General features: G+C 43.8%; 1 pseudogene; it reads left to right on the plus strand.

The window, feature by feature from the left end:
- Positions 1-8400: 8400 nt before the first annotated feature.
- Positions 8401-14965, plus strand: LOC141791242 (uncharacterized; annotated as a pseudogene).
- Positions 14966-15166: the final 201 nt, after the last annotated feature.

The raw sequence follows: 15166 nt of genomic DNA on the forward strand, positions 1-15166 counted from the left end.
GTTCTTAATTCCTCAAATATTTAAACTACTTCTTATTGGAAATGTGACGCTATCAATCTGACCAAAATACACTAAAATTATTAATCTGACTCCAATCTCCTCTCACCTCTTTCCGCGCAGTTCGTTGATGGGGAAGGATCAGGAGACGTCCTGGTTCTCAGTTGAACATAAATTTATTAACAATATGTCAAGAATATGCATTTACAGAGATCTCTGGTGCAGCCTCATTTCCCTGTTCCCTACATGTTGCAGAGACAGTTCATGAGACTGCCCCTGACTCTTTCTCTCAGCACCAATATATAGTCACTAACAGAGTTTTTCTAAAGAATGTAGGTTGAGTCATCTTCTTATTGGCTCTTCAGGTGTTGTCCCCCTCTGATTGGCTGCTGGCCGTCTTCTGGCTCTGTCTGTGACTGGCATTCATCAAGTGGGTGATCAGCCCCCCTCACTTATCTGTAGAGAAACTGTTAGACACACAAATCTCGCTTCCTTCCTTCCTTTAATTGTTTACCTTCCTCACTTCGACTGAAACACCTCAACTCTAAAAAAGTAATTGCTGACTTGCGTTATTGGTGTTACACAGTTACTTCTTTTTATTATTGGGTATAAACATTAACTTCACTTGTGGTCACTCTCTACTCTGGGTGCTCCATAAAATCCCAGGAGTCCCCAGCCCCCCTCAAGTGTCCTGCAATTCATACCAACAACAATGAGCACATGTGTACAACCAAGTTAGTAAAAGCACATCTGTATAGTATTGTTAATAAAAACATGTCTACATGGGCTAAATATTCTTTCAATTCCCCCTTTTGACCTCATTTACATGAGGTCACCTAAAAGAAGTTACTTTATTCAGTGTTACCAGCAGATCTTATTTTTCTGCAGTTGCCCTGCCCTCTAGCAGGGAGGGGGTAATTTATTTTCTGAGAGATACTGGGTCAAAGGATGCGAAGAAATACAGGAACCCCCACTCAGGACCAGGACCGCCACTCCTAAGGACAGAGATAAAAACACCTCTCCATTTGTTAGACCATTTATACATTACCAATGGATGGGAGAGTCTCTGAACCCCATCCTGATGTTGATGAGGTGTTGCTGTCATCCTGCATGGAGTGAGTAGGGCCATTTCGTTGAGTTTCACTGCACCCGTCCACAGTGGCTCAGTCCTCTTTGTATATATGACATTTAGCAATCCATGCTCGGAGAGTCTTGCACTCTTACCCGAGCTCTTCTGAGTCTGTTGCTGGCAGGCCTCCTCAACCTGCATAGATATAAAAACTACCAGTGCAATTAGAATAATGTTACAGGATTCATGATCCAGTTGTGATAAGTCCAGGGGCGTCCCCCTTTAGACCTATTGTTGCTGGGTCCTAAATCACTGTCCTGTGCACAGCTCTAAAAGGGAAAAACCAGTACTATTGTTAGTTGAGGTCCTTATAGACGTGTGAGCTACTGGGAGGACCTCCACCCATGTTAGCTTTGAGTCAGCACAAATTATTGAAAATTTTGTTTTCAAGGTTCTGTTCCTGTACCATACCTGTCTTTTTGTCTGAGGGTGATGAACAGCAGTATTACACTTGTGTTTGATCCCTACGACCTCCTCTACTGTTTGACAGTCTAAATTTTTTAACTGTGTACCAATGTTAGACCTGACCTGTATTGAGAAACTTAACCTCCTGATATACCAGTTACTAGACTATTTTTTTTTAAAAAATGTACATGTATCTTCTTTTTTATTTTTTGGAATTGCCTCTATCCACTTGGTGGGAAAAAATTTAAATAACCAGAATGTATTTTACCCCTTATGACACAAAGAAATAGCACATCCCTGACCGTTTCAGGGCAATTATGGCGGAGGATGGACATGAGGTGAGAAGATGACAGAGATGACAAGTTGCAAGAGATAATGCACCCTAAAAAGTTAACTTGTAGCCTTGTATTGTAATTTGGATTTACTGACTTTAATCTGCACTGTTGCAGCCATAGTAAAGATTGACAGAGTGGTATTGAGACATGCAGGTTGTAATGCAGCAGCCAAGAGGATATCATCTACATACTGGATCAAGACTGGTCTCTCGTTGACAAAATGTATCTCCCTACACCTTTGGCACAAAGTCTTTTCTCTGTGTCTCTTCAGAAAACGTGTGTATGTGTGTGATTTACGATGACTGATACTTAGAGGAGCACAGAAAGGAGGAGGGAGTAGGAGGGGGGTTGGGGTAAGGGGTTAAGCTGTTGTTATCTTGATCGGTAGAATAACCTGGCCTCTGCATAGAGGAAAAAACTGTTCTCTAACTTTTGAAACACACTAAATGTGACTTCAGTGACATTACACAATAACCTATAATATGTGGACATAATAAGATATCTCCTAAAAATATAATAGTACTCCTCTGCCTAGTTAATGTGACAGCAGCAACTCCACCCTTTTCACCCACAGAAGGCGCAAAGAGTCAATTTATTAATTTGTGCCTTCAAACTGGTCATGAAAAGACTCCTCATACACAAGATTAGGAGTTTTGGTGTGATTTAGAGTGATGTGGTAAGATCTTTAAGAGAGGCAAACAGCTTGATGGATAGAATCCACGGACACCATTGAGTGAACAGAGAAAGACTGCTTTCTTTCATCAAAGTCTTTGGCATTGACAGTCCCCAGAAAACATCTGCTGAAGTAGGAGGAGGTTCTGAGAGATAGGGCAGACTTGCCACATCTCATAGTGTCCATCAGGTACTTTACTGTGGTTCCTTCAGGGAGGCAGGTGACTTCAGCACTTGTTTGACAGTCTGTGTCCCCACTTCTGTTGTTTGGGGGTGAATGAGCGGCACTTTGAGCTGAGAGGTGTTGCAGCAGGAGGTGGCACAGGTTGCAGTGGATGAGCTGCTGGAGGCGGCAGCTGTTGCGATGGCGTTTGTGGTTGCTGTTGATCATCTCATCAAGCTCTGGACCAGCAGTGAAGACCTCTGCATCCGAAGTAGTCTTGGGTCTTAGGACCATCACCATCTTACCCTTTACCCCTCCCTCTGAAACCACCACATCTGTTATCTGTGGACCATAATCTGGTCTCTGGTTGGGATATTTTGGGGGAGGAGGTTGCTGCTGTGGCCTTTGTTGTTAATGGGTAATGTTGACGCAGTGCATTGTTGAACTTATTTTAAGTGGGCCATATAGTTCGCTATCAAGAATCCAGTTAGTTCCTGTAGTTCTCTTAACACTCATTAACTCTCCTGCACTCGAGGCTGCAACCACTAAAGCATGCATGTCTGCTATACCCAGATTTACACCCTTGTCAATGTCTCAGGAACTCTAATCCATGGTGTTGGTCCCAATCTCAGAGGAAGGAGCTTTCAGGCCATAAATGCAAGTCTGACTTCCTCCAAAGTTTAAACACATCTAGTCCTCCTTCAAAGTGCGGATTCAATGAGGCCATAAAATGTGCCCTGAAAGGGTCATGTTTGTGTGTCTGGTGTTGGTGTCCCCTTTCTCACCCCTCCACTGCTCAGTACTGTCTGCTTCATTGAGCCTGTGATCCAAACCCTACTTTTCACTACCTTTTTATCCTACTGTCCTCATCATCTGAGCTGAGGCCTATCAAGTCAAACATAGCTTCACCTTTTGTTCCATACTCGTCTTTTTTCTCTTCTTCTTTTTTTCTAACATACTCCCACTGTCTGTGTTTGTCTTCTCTTAGCCTGTGTTCTTCTTTGCACGCACCTGGAATGAACAACCTCTTTACCAGACACTATACTGGCTGAAACTATACTAACGCTTTGGTAACTGACCACTTGTGGCTCAACGAGATGTGCTCCTTTCCTTATCCAAAAGCTCAACTGTTTCAGGCTCATTGTCATTCAAAATCCTCTCTGCTTCATCAACAATTCAACTTTACTGATCCTTCTCCATGAGATCTTCACCATGCACTATCACCTCTGTCTGTCTTCCTCTTCCCCCTCAGGGGTCAATGATTCAACTTCTCCTACTCCTGACACAAAGAGGGGGAGACTGGGCTCAAGAAGGTTTGAGTACAGCTTTGGCTATGGGTGGGGGATCACTTTTTCAGGTCTATTTTTTCTGCTGTGGTGTTTTAACTTTTTTTTTTAACTACCAATTTAATTTAATGTGTCAGTGCTGCTCTATGTGCTACCTTTTTTTGTACATTTTAAGTTTTCGTTTGACCAGGTTTCTTGTATTTCTGTGGGTATTAACTGTTTTTTATGGCATCCTCATGATACTTTCTACACAGAGAAATGATGTTTGCTTCTCCTGGTGTGTGTATCTTCATCCAGGAGAGGCTTTTAACAGCCTGACATCCCTGTTGCTATTCTTCAAGCTCTTTCTTCAATTTAACTCCTGCCAGCAGGATGTTGTTTCTTTTAGACTATAGTTGACCAAAGTTTACAAAAACAGGTGTTACTATTTTTATGAAACTATGATCACATACAATCAGTTACCACACGTGCTGAGTCTGAGATTGTATGGACACAATGCCCCGAGACCACACTTGACCCGGAAGCTTCTACAGTACTCAGAGGGATTACTGCGCCGGGTCACTGGGGGTTCTATCCCAGTGTGATGCACGGTTTTAATACAACCTCGACAGAGTCACCAAAATTACAACACAAACCACCCACAGTTTCCCCACACACACTTCTCAGAGCAGAATGCAATTCTTTTAATCACTCAATGAGAAGAGACCCAGCCCACACAGTCAACCCCTGCTGGGCCTGGTTACCCCGACTAGAACCAAGGCCCTACATTTTCCTTTTTAGAGGGACATCCAGAGGGAACCCTTAATCTTTATACCATTGTTCCTTGTTTCCTTTACCATTTATTTCCTTTATTTCCCAAATTTCCTTTTTACCTTTTAACCAAAATTCCTTTTCGGTGGGACTTTAACCCCCGATATTAAGGTGGGTCCCCGACCCCCTTTTTCCTTCCCTTTGAATAATAAGAATATACGAGTAGGCCTTTATAATATTCTTGACGTATTGTTTTCCCCTAAACTATGACATCTGATTGTTCAATGACAACAACATCTTTTAGAAATCAGCCAATTTGCACAATTCTATTAAAAAGGTTTGTGCTCACCTTATTCCTGAACAGAGGGCCCTTGTTGTTGTTGTCACCGGCCGTAAGGATGTCAATATTTTCAGCCTGAAATCAGCTGTTACCTAATTTCCAGGAAAAAAGACAATCATGTTAATTTTCATATCAAAATATCAGAATAATTATTTTGACTTACGTCCTCCTGGTCCATCCCCCTCAACGTCGGGGTCACCACTTGTTGGAAAAGAGGTGAGTTGTATGACATACATCTAAGTGTCACTCCTACTCTGCTTTCCCATACTGCCTTGCAGGGTACCTCTAACTGGGTGCTCAGTATCTTCCCACGCTGCTATCCTGACAGAGCTACTTTGTCCACGCTGCCTTACAGGGTACCTTTAACCGTGCACTAAGTCATGTTACCACACTGTTATCCTGACAGGGTACATTTTCACACTGCCTTACAGGGTACTTTTTACTGTTCACCTCAGTTAGTTTCCCATACTGCGATCCTGACAGGGTACCTCACAGATAGTTTGTCACTCTCAAATGATGTCTTTGTTCTTAATTCCTCAAATATTTAAACTACTTCTTATTGGAAATGTGACGCTATCAATCTGACCAAAATACACTAAAATTATTAATCTGACTCCAATCTCCTCTCACCTCTTTCCGCGCAGTTCGTTGATGGGGAAGGATCAGGAGACGTCCTGGTTCTCAGTTGAACATAAATTTATTAACAATATGTCAAGAATATGCATTTACAGAGATCTCTGGTGCAGCCTCATTTCCCTGTTCCCTACATGTTGCAGAGACAGTTCATGAGACTGCCCCTGACTCTTTCTCTCAGCACCAATATATAGTCACTAACAGAGTTTTTCTAAAGAATGTAGGTTGAGTCATCTTCTTATTGGCTCTTCAGGTGTTGTCCCCCTCTGATTGGCTGCTGGCCGTCTTCTGGCTCTGTCTGTGACTGGCATTCATCAAGTGGGTGATCAGCCCCCCTCACTTATCTGTAGAGAAACTGTTAGACACACAAATCTCGCTTCCTTCCTTCCTTTAATTGTTTACCTTCCTCACTTCGACTGAAACACCTCAACTCTAAAAAAGTAATTGCTGACTTGCGTTATTGGTGTTACACAGTTACTTCTTTTTATTATTGGGTATAAACATTAACTTCACTTGTGGTCACTCTACACTCTGGGTGCTCCATAAAATCCCAGGAGTCCCCAGCCCCCCTCAAGTGTCCTGCAATTCATACCAACAACAATGAGCACATGTGTACAACCAAGTTAGTAAAAGCACATCTGTATAGTATTGTTAATAAAAACATGTCTACATGGGCTAAATATTCTTTCAGTAGTCATAAATTACATGGTTTAAATTAAGAAATTCTCACACATACTGGGAAAAACATGTGCCTTTGGACCTTTTAGCACATCAAGTCAGAGGTAAATGTTGCTAACAGTACAGGTATACGAAGTGGGGTTCATGATGTTTTTGCCACCCTGAACCAAACTGTTCTTTCAACATCAAGGCGTATCTAGACAGATGAACATCATCACAAAACAATGCATGTTTATTTCAGTACACCTTTGCATCATAAATCCAAATATAAATCACATTACCACAGTAAATAAGTCATAGAAATTTAACAGCCTTATATTGAATCCAACAGAGGCACAAGCCGCTTTCCTTACCTCCTTATATCAGGGGTCAGCTTCCTGCTTGATGCTGACCACACACTCCTATGGGATGTCCCTCAAAATATGTCATGTGACTTTTAAAGGAGACATTCACAGCAATGCATTAGCACCTCTTAATTTGCCGCAGCCCTATAAAGGGAAGTGGAAGCATCCATCCATCCATCTTCTTCCGCTTATCCATGGTCGGGTCACGGGAGGCAGCAGCCTAAGCAGGGAAGCCCAGACTTCCCTCTCCCTAGCCACTTCGTCCAGCTCTTCCCGGGGGATCCCGAGGCGTTCCCAGGCCAGCCGAGAGACGTAGTCTCCCCAGCGTGTCCTGGGTCTGCCCCGGGTTCTCCTCCCGGTGGGACGTGCCCTGAACACCTCACCAGGGAGGCGTCCGGGAGGCATCCGTACCAGATGCCCAAGCCACCTCATCTGGCTCCTCTCAACGCGGAGGAGCAGCGGCTCTACTCCAAGCTCCTCCCGGATAGCCGAGCTTCTCACCCTATCTCTAAGGGAGAGCCCGGCCACCCTACGGAGGAAGCTCATTTCGGCCGCTTGTACCCGCGATCTTGTTCTTTCGGTCACTACCCAAAGCCCATGACCATAGGTGAGGGTGGGAACGAAGATCGACCGGTAAACAGAGAGCTTCGCCTTCCGGCTCAGCTCCTTCTTCACCACAACAGACCTGTGCAGAGTCCGCATAACTGCAGACGCCGCACTGATCCGCCTGTCGATCTCTCGCTCCATCCTTCCCTCACTCGTGAACAAGACCCCGAGATACTTAAACTCCTCCACTTGGGGCAGGATCTCGTCCCCGACCCAGAGAGGGCAGTCCACTCTTTTCCGGCTGAGGACCATGGACTCGGATTTGGAGGTGCTGATTCTCATCCCAGCCGCTTCACACTGGGCTGCAAACCGATCCAGAGAGAGTTGAAGGTCACGGCTTGATGAAGCCAACAGGACCACATCATCTGCAAAAAGCAGTGATCCAATCCTGAGGTCACCAAACTGGACCCCCTCGACACCCTGGCTGTGCCTAGAAATTCTGTCCATAAAAGTTATGAACAGAATCGGAAGTGGAAGCATGGTTTTTCTTTATCTGTCCCAAATTACCTGATGTCCCAATATACCTGAATTCACCTATAAACTAATCAATCTAATGGTTAAAAATGTTCATATCTCACTGCGATTTGTTGTAGACTCTTAAATGGACCATAAGTTTCAAAAGTAAACCAATGTTTAGAAAACTAAGATTAAGAAATAAAAATACAGTTTAAAACATCTGTCAGAGTACCTCTCTTGAGTGATTTTTGCTGGTCTTAAGCCAAGATAAATGATGAGGGAAGGAATTGTGACATTATAAAGCAAGAATCTACTGAAGGAGGTTTATTTGCAACTCTAACCAAACTTAGGATTTTTTTTTCTCTTGTGACGTTTTCCTCTCTCTGACAGCGTCCATTAAAAAAGACTTCAGGTCTGAACACACTTTTGACCATTTCCGAACTGTCAAACTGCTCAGTCATGTTTTAGGGAGGTGGCCCATCTCAACCTACAGAATTATTAGGCTGCTATTCTACCTGTGTATTTGATATGCTGATAACATGACTGAGCTACATTACAGAAATCTTCATATGAACAGTGTACATTAAGCTTATTTCAATTATCAAAATGCTCAATGCATCTTCATGTCTCCTGATAAAGGTGGATGAGATTGAGAGTGAGGCAGGGGCAGTATTCAGGGGCAGTGGAGGCAGCTCTGTTGCTGAGGTGAGTGCTGAAAGGTGACAGTTCTAAATAATGCCACATGACTTATTGGGAAACTTCATATATTCGAAATCTTCTAATGCCCAGTGCCACAGTACATGTATACATTACAATATTGCAAAAGCATAGGCAGAGGTTGTATGGATAACATACATTGGCCCATAAGACCAGTGCAGGAAACCAGATGAATGAAAATGCTTGTGGCCCTGTGTTGGTTGTTTGCAAATAGCTCCATCTCCTGGCAGCAAAGCGTCATTTCCAAAGAAAAAATCTATTTCCCAATCATGCCAAAAGAAATTAACATGAGGTTATTTAACTCTTACTTAAGGATTGCCACTGTGAAGTGAAATTAATTGTATGCCATGTTTTTTGTGGAAAAGCACGTTTTGTTTTGTTTTTCCAACTTACTGAATTCACTACACTCCCTGTTTCTGCTGCAGGGATAACGAGATAACATATCTGAGTTTCAAACTTGAAGATCTCACAACAATCCTTATGGCAGGGATCTCCAACTCCTGCCCTTGAGGGCTGAGAGGCTGCAGGTCTTCTTTCCAGCCAAAAACTCCACCAGCTGATTTCACTAATTAGTCCCTGCTCTCAGCTTGAAGGTGAGGTACCCCTCCAGGGTAGGGGTGCGTTCGAAAACTCCTTCCTTACTCCTTTCCTTTCGACTTTACCTTAACCCCGATGGAAAACGTCACAGGGTCAAGGAAAGGAGGGCGTAAGAGGAAAGGAAAGGAGAACTGCGGTAAAAGAGGAATTCGACTGCACTTTCACTTTCTTGTGACGTTGTAAGCCATGACGAACTACAATGTTCCGAAAAAGAGAACTTCAACCGCCCTTGAGATCTGCTTTACCTCACTGTGATGTTTCTGACCTGTTAACATCAACAATAGGTGTTTTTTCTATGACCATGCATTGTCTTTTCTGCTCACAGCTGTAAGGTTAGGGTAAATAATGTCAAATGTTTACATATTAAAACCTTAAGCCTGCTAATACATGTTTATCTTTTTTTTTATTTACGCATTATCATTGAGAATGATTGTAAAATACCAAATATGTTTTATTGATTGTTTCATAATAAACATTACTGGAGACCCCATTGTTCTGTCTTATTATTGGAATAATTAACTTCATATTTTAAGACAGATAAAATATGGTAATTAGTAAATAATATTAATATAGGAAACAAGTAGCACAATTGTTTGATATTCATCAACATTATGGGTAATTATGGAGAAAAGTAAATGCTTGAAAGTAACTGCTTTATAAATAATAACATGCAATTATTTATCTGTCCACCAATAAATTAAATGTTAAAGATATGAAGAGAAGTTTATCTTTGAAGCATATATTTTTCTTTATGCCTGCCCAAATGTTTACTCTGTATTGTCTACATATCTTCATTGTCCCTCAAAACTAAAACATAAACAAAGTATATAAATACAAGTGGCGGATGGTCCAGTGTTTCCTAAGTTAAAGGAGCTAATAAAGGAAGCAACGACCTTCCTTTCCTTCACGTTTGGAGAATTCGAACAGCCTTTATCATGGCCGATGTTGAAATACTTCCTTCAGTAAGGAAGGTTCCTTACCAAAAAGGAGTTTTCGAACGCACCCCATGAGTTGGAGAACCCTGCCTTATGGGACACTACAAATTCAATGCGAGTGATGTAAAATCAGGACCAAGTTGACTTTTTTTAAAGGTTCTTTATTTTGTGGCAACAAATCCAAAGTTAGCAGTATTTCACGCTCAGTTATAAGATGTCCATACTTCCAGTAGCTCATAAAATGTGTTTAAATACCTAGCTGAATAATACATATATGTGCTCCTCAACAGAGAATCCCACTGCTTAGTCAAAGTGGAACTTGATTATTTCCACAAGCAGTTTAAATTCATTTTGTGAAGTTGTTAAGAACTTCACTGTAGCCTAACATTCTCCCATTCATTGGATCTCTGTAAAGCACTCAGAGCACCATTGCCCAGCTCCTGCTGCTGGACAGAAGAGGAAGTGGCCCTCTGCGAGACGCCCTGCTCCTCAACCCTCCATTCGGGAAGATGTCAGTTTCTCGTCTTCAAGTCCACCTGATGAGATGCCTTCAGTCCTAAGTGTGGTTCCCCGGGACCAGAATCTCCACAGCTCCACAGCCAGACAATGGTCCAGTGATGATCCTCCATCGCTCAGTGTCAGAGTACCAGTAGCTCTACCACTCTGTGGCCGATGACATGTTTAGGTATGTTTGTGGCAAATACCAACCTAAACTAAATAACTAGAATCTTCATCTGTCTACATCCCAAATGGATCATGTTTTTACTCTTTTCTTGACTGTTTCACAGGTAGAGTGGTCGTCATTGTCCCTACAGTTTAGATCTAGGACGATGAATAAAATAAAAGCTCTGGGAGTGACTGGGCCTCCAATCGTTCACTAAAACAGTCTCAGAGACAGAACTGGTCTCATACAGGGTTGGGGATAATCCTTCCCTTCATTATGTGGCATCTCCCAGAGCCTGAGACTCCAAAGCGAGTGAAGACTTGATGACTTTACTTTAGCTAAGTCAAGGCCTTTAAATATTTTAGTTTTGAGATAAGAGACATAGAGCTAAGTTTTAGTTAAGATTAAGTGTTGTAAAAAAAAACAAAAAACAAGAAATCCAGGAAACAGATTTGACCCTCCACCTCAGGCCTCTAAAGGCCTTCCTACCTTTTCCAAGTGCCATCTGGAGACCCCCACCACGCTACACCTCCAACCTGAGTCAGCCTAAAAAGAAACACCTGCGAGTTCCAGCAGCAGCTTCTACTGCCTAAGTGCTGCACATGGGCGAATAACACATCGTCAGCCTCCACCTTCACCATCAAAATATCAGCATTGTTTTCACTGCCTTAAAAACCAAAAGTGCCTCCACTCTCACCAAAGACACCAGCGTCACTCACCATTGCATTCCATTAAACTAGTCAGTAAACTCCGGCTGCATCCTCTGCCAGCAAAGGCCTCAAAGACCAACACTGACCTTGAACCATAAGACAGCGACCTATACTGGACACTGACCATAACAGCTTTGTGTGACTGACAGTAAACACCCAGACCCTCCAACCCAAGCTTCATCTTCCAACCTTCAGCCCTCTTTACCAACAGTTTGTTGTTCCATCTTCAATTTTGTCCAAAAACCAGCACAACTGGCCTCCATCTCCAGCTCTTGCCAAAAAGACAGGCTTTTGCCAGGACCCAAGCATCCAACAGCATCTAGGTTTTTCTTTTTGGTTCTCTTTGGTTTGCAAGTTAATTTTCTTTTTTAAGTTTCTTACGTTACATTTTTTTAATAATTCATAAATTGATTAAAGTAATGAATGAATTAGTTTGGTTTTTATTTCAGTTCTTATTGGAAAAGTTTTTTAAAAATGTGTTGCTTTGAATTTCATATTTTTCATGTTATGTTGGAAATTTAATTTACAGATAAGCTCTTAACTTGAAATTTTTACTTTTTGTTTCAAATTTTATGTTTCAAATTTGTAATCATTTTTCATTCATTTTAGACTTTTCATTTTTATTTTTATACATTAATTTTGTAATAATAGTGTGTTATTTTATTTATATCTGAGTTTGATAGTTTGAAGATTTGTTTTAGGTTGTTGATGCATTTTTATTTTTTCTTATTTTCTAATTGACTTGCCATCATTTTTTTTTTTTACTACTTTTCTCCTGTGTTTGTCTGGAGATACTACATGTAACCATGGCTGCATTGTTTACATGCGAAATTAGCTGTTAGCAGCCTGTAGCATGTCAATGCTAACTAGTGTAGGGCTTGATGATTTACCTCGAGCTGAGGAGGAGGAGGTGAGGATGACGTGCTGGTTCTCAGATGTGAGCTGGGAGGTGACGACCTGGACCTGTCCTTCCATCCATCGTTGTTGGGAACGTGGGATCTAGCTCTGGGGGATGGACGAGCTAGCTGTGCTAACCCAGAGGCATCGTGCTGTTCACGGACGTGTCTGATGGAGCTGACATCGGACGCCGGCGCCACATCGGAGGAGCTTCGCCTGCTGTGGGGAGGCTCAGTCCTGGACCCTGTGGAGGTAGAGACTGGCTTGGCTGGAGAGTGGTGGACGAGTGGTGGACGGGATGTCGTCATCTAATTTCCTATGGACCTTTTTGCACTTTCTATACTCTTTCTTACTTTTGTTTTCTTAAATGCTGCGGTGACTCCTGAATTTCCCCTCGGGGATAAGTAAAGTATTTTCTATCCTATTCTATTCTATTCTATTCTATCTAAAGAAAAACTGTTGTCTTAGTTTTAGGCCAAGGAGGAGGACTCGAAAAACATCAACCAGTTTCGGACTGTCTCACTACTGAGTGTGGAAGGGAACGTGTTTTTCAGCATGGTCTCCCGAAGACTGACCGAGTTTCTCCTCAAGAACAACTACATCGACACCTCAGTACAGAAGGGTGGGATCCCTGGAGTCCCAGGCTGTCTAGAGCACAATGGTGTAGTCACACAGCTCATCAGAGAGGCCCATGAGAGCAAAGGAGAACTAGCGGTTTTGTGGTTGGACCTGACTAACACCTACGGGTCCATCCCACACAAGCTAGTAGAGCTTGCACTACACCTACACCATGTTCCCAGTAAGATCAAGGACCTGATCCTGGATTACTATGATAACTTCAGGCTCAGGGTCACTTCAGGGTCAGTAACCTCAGACTGGCATCGCCTGGAGAAAGGAATAATAACAGGCTGTACCATCTCTGTTGTTCTCTCTGCACTTGCGATGAATATGGTGGTAAAGGCAGCTGAGGTGGAGTGCAGAGGGCCTCTATCCAGATCAGGTGTTCGACAGCCCCCCATAAGAGCCTACATGGACAACCTTACCGTCACAACAGCATCAGCCCCAGGGTGTAGGTGGATCTTGCGGGGTTTGGAGAGACTCATTCTTTGGGCCAGGATGAGTTTCAAGCCCACCAAGTCAAGGTCCATGGTACTGAAGAAGGGGAAAGTGGTGGACAAATCCCGATTCTCAATCTCAGGAACCGTAATTCCATCAATCATGGAGCAGCCAGTCAAGAGCCTGGGAAAGTTCTTCGACTCCAGCCTGAAGGACACGGCTTCTATCCAGAAGTCCACGGAAGAGCTCGGAGGGTGGCTCACTAAGGTGGACAAGTCTGGGCTGCCTGGTAGATTTAAAGCCTGGATCTACCAGCACTCCATCCTTCCCAGAGTCCTGTGGCCTCTCCTCGTGTATGCAGTCCCAGTAACAATGGTAGAATCCTTTGAAAGGAAGATCAGCAGCTTTCTGCGCAGATGGCTGGGTCTTCCTCGCAGCCTCAACAGCACCGCACTGTACGGGACAAGCAACACCCTGCAGCTTCCCTTCAGTGGGCTCACCGAAGAATTTAAGGTGGCACGCACAAGAGAAGCCCTACAGTACAGAGACTCCAGGGACTGCAAGGTGTCATCAGCTGGGATTGAGGTGAAGACAGGAAGGAAGTGGAAGGCAGAAAAGGCAGTGGAGGTGGCTGAGTCACGCCTAAGGCAAAAGGCACTAGTTGGGGCCGTGGCAACAGGAAGGACAGGCTTGGGCTCCTTCCCAAAGACCCAAGTCAGCCAGGCCCGGGGCAAAGAGAGAAACCACCTACTTCAAGAAGGTCCGAGCAGGCATGGAGGAAGAGCGAGTGGGTAGGGCAAAGTTACCTGGTCAGACATCATGCAGGCAGACGTCCATCGCTTCTAGTTCCTTGTGGCAGCAGTCTACGATGCCCTGCCAAGCCCTGCAAACCTCTTTGCATGGGGAAAGAGTGAGACACCCACCTGTTCACTTTGCTACGGAAGAGGCTCCCTGGAACATCTCCTCACCAGCTGCCCAAAATCCCTGGCTGATGGTCGCTATCGCTGGCGCCATGACCAGGTACTCAAAGCAGTGTCTGAGAGCATAGCCTTGGCCATTAGCACCACTAAACACCATCATGCTCCAAAGAAGGCAATCTCTTTCATAAGAGCTGGAGAGAGACCTCGAACAGGTCCACAGAAGGTGACGGGACTCCTCCACTCCTCCACCATTGGCAACTGCACGTTGACCTGGGAAAACAACTGATATTCCCCCAGCACATTGTAGTAACATCTCTACGGCCAGACATGATCATCATCTCAGAGGCTTCGAAACACCTGATCATGCTGGAGCTTACAGTGCCCTGGGAAGAGTGGATTGAGGAAGCCAACGAAAGGAAATGTGCCAAGTATCAGGAGCTGGTGGAGGAGTGTAGGGGCAGGGGCTGGAGGACCTTCTACGAGCCCATAGAAGTTGGCTGTAGAGGCTTTGCAGGACGTTCCCTCTGTAAAGTCTTTGGCCGATTGGGAGTCACAGGGACAGCCAAAAAGAGGGCCATTAAATCTGCAAGTGAAGCTGCAGAGAAAGCCACGAGGAGGCTGTGGCTGAAAAGGGCAGATCCGTGAGTTGCTACTGGGACACAAGCCGGGTCTTGATCACCCTCGGCTGGGTCGCCTGGGCGAGGGTGTATGATGTTGTGAGACCCCAAACACCCTATGAACCCAGGATACATCACTGATGATGTGTCCCAGTGCATCCAGGAGATGTATCTTTTAAGTAAGGCCTGGACCACATGTATGTGTATATTTTTTTGACCAGATATCTTTGTCCTCCTTTAGAGAAAAAAAAACCTCTGT

Source organism: Halichoeres trimaculatus, unplaced genomic scaffold (assembly GCF_033239565.1).
Source record: "Halichoeres trimaculatus isolate MK-OKI-2021-1 unplaced genomic scaffold, fHalTri1.1 fHalTri1_scaffold_6, whole genome shotgun sequence".
NCBI lineage: Eukaryota > Metazoa > Chordata > Actinopteri > Labriformes > Labridae > Halichoeres > Halichoeres trimaculatus.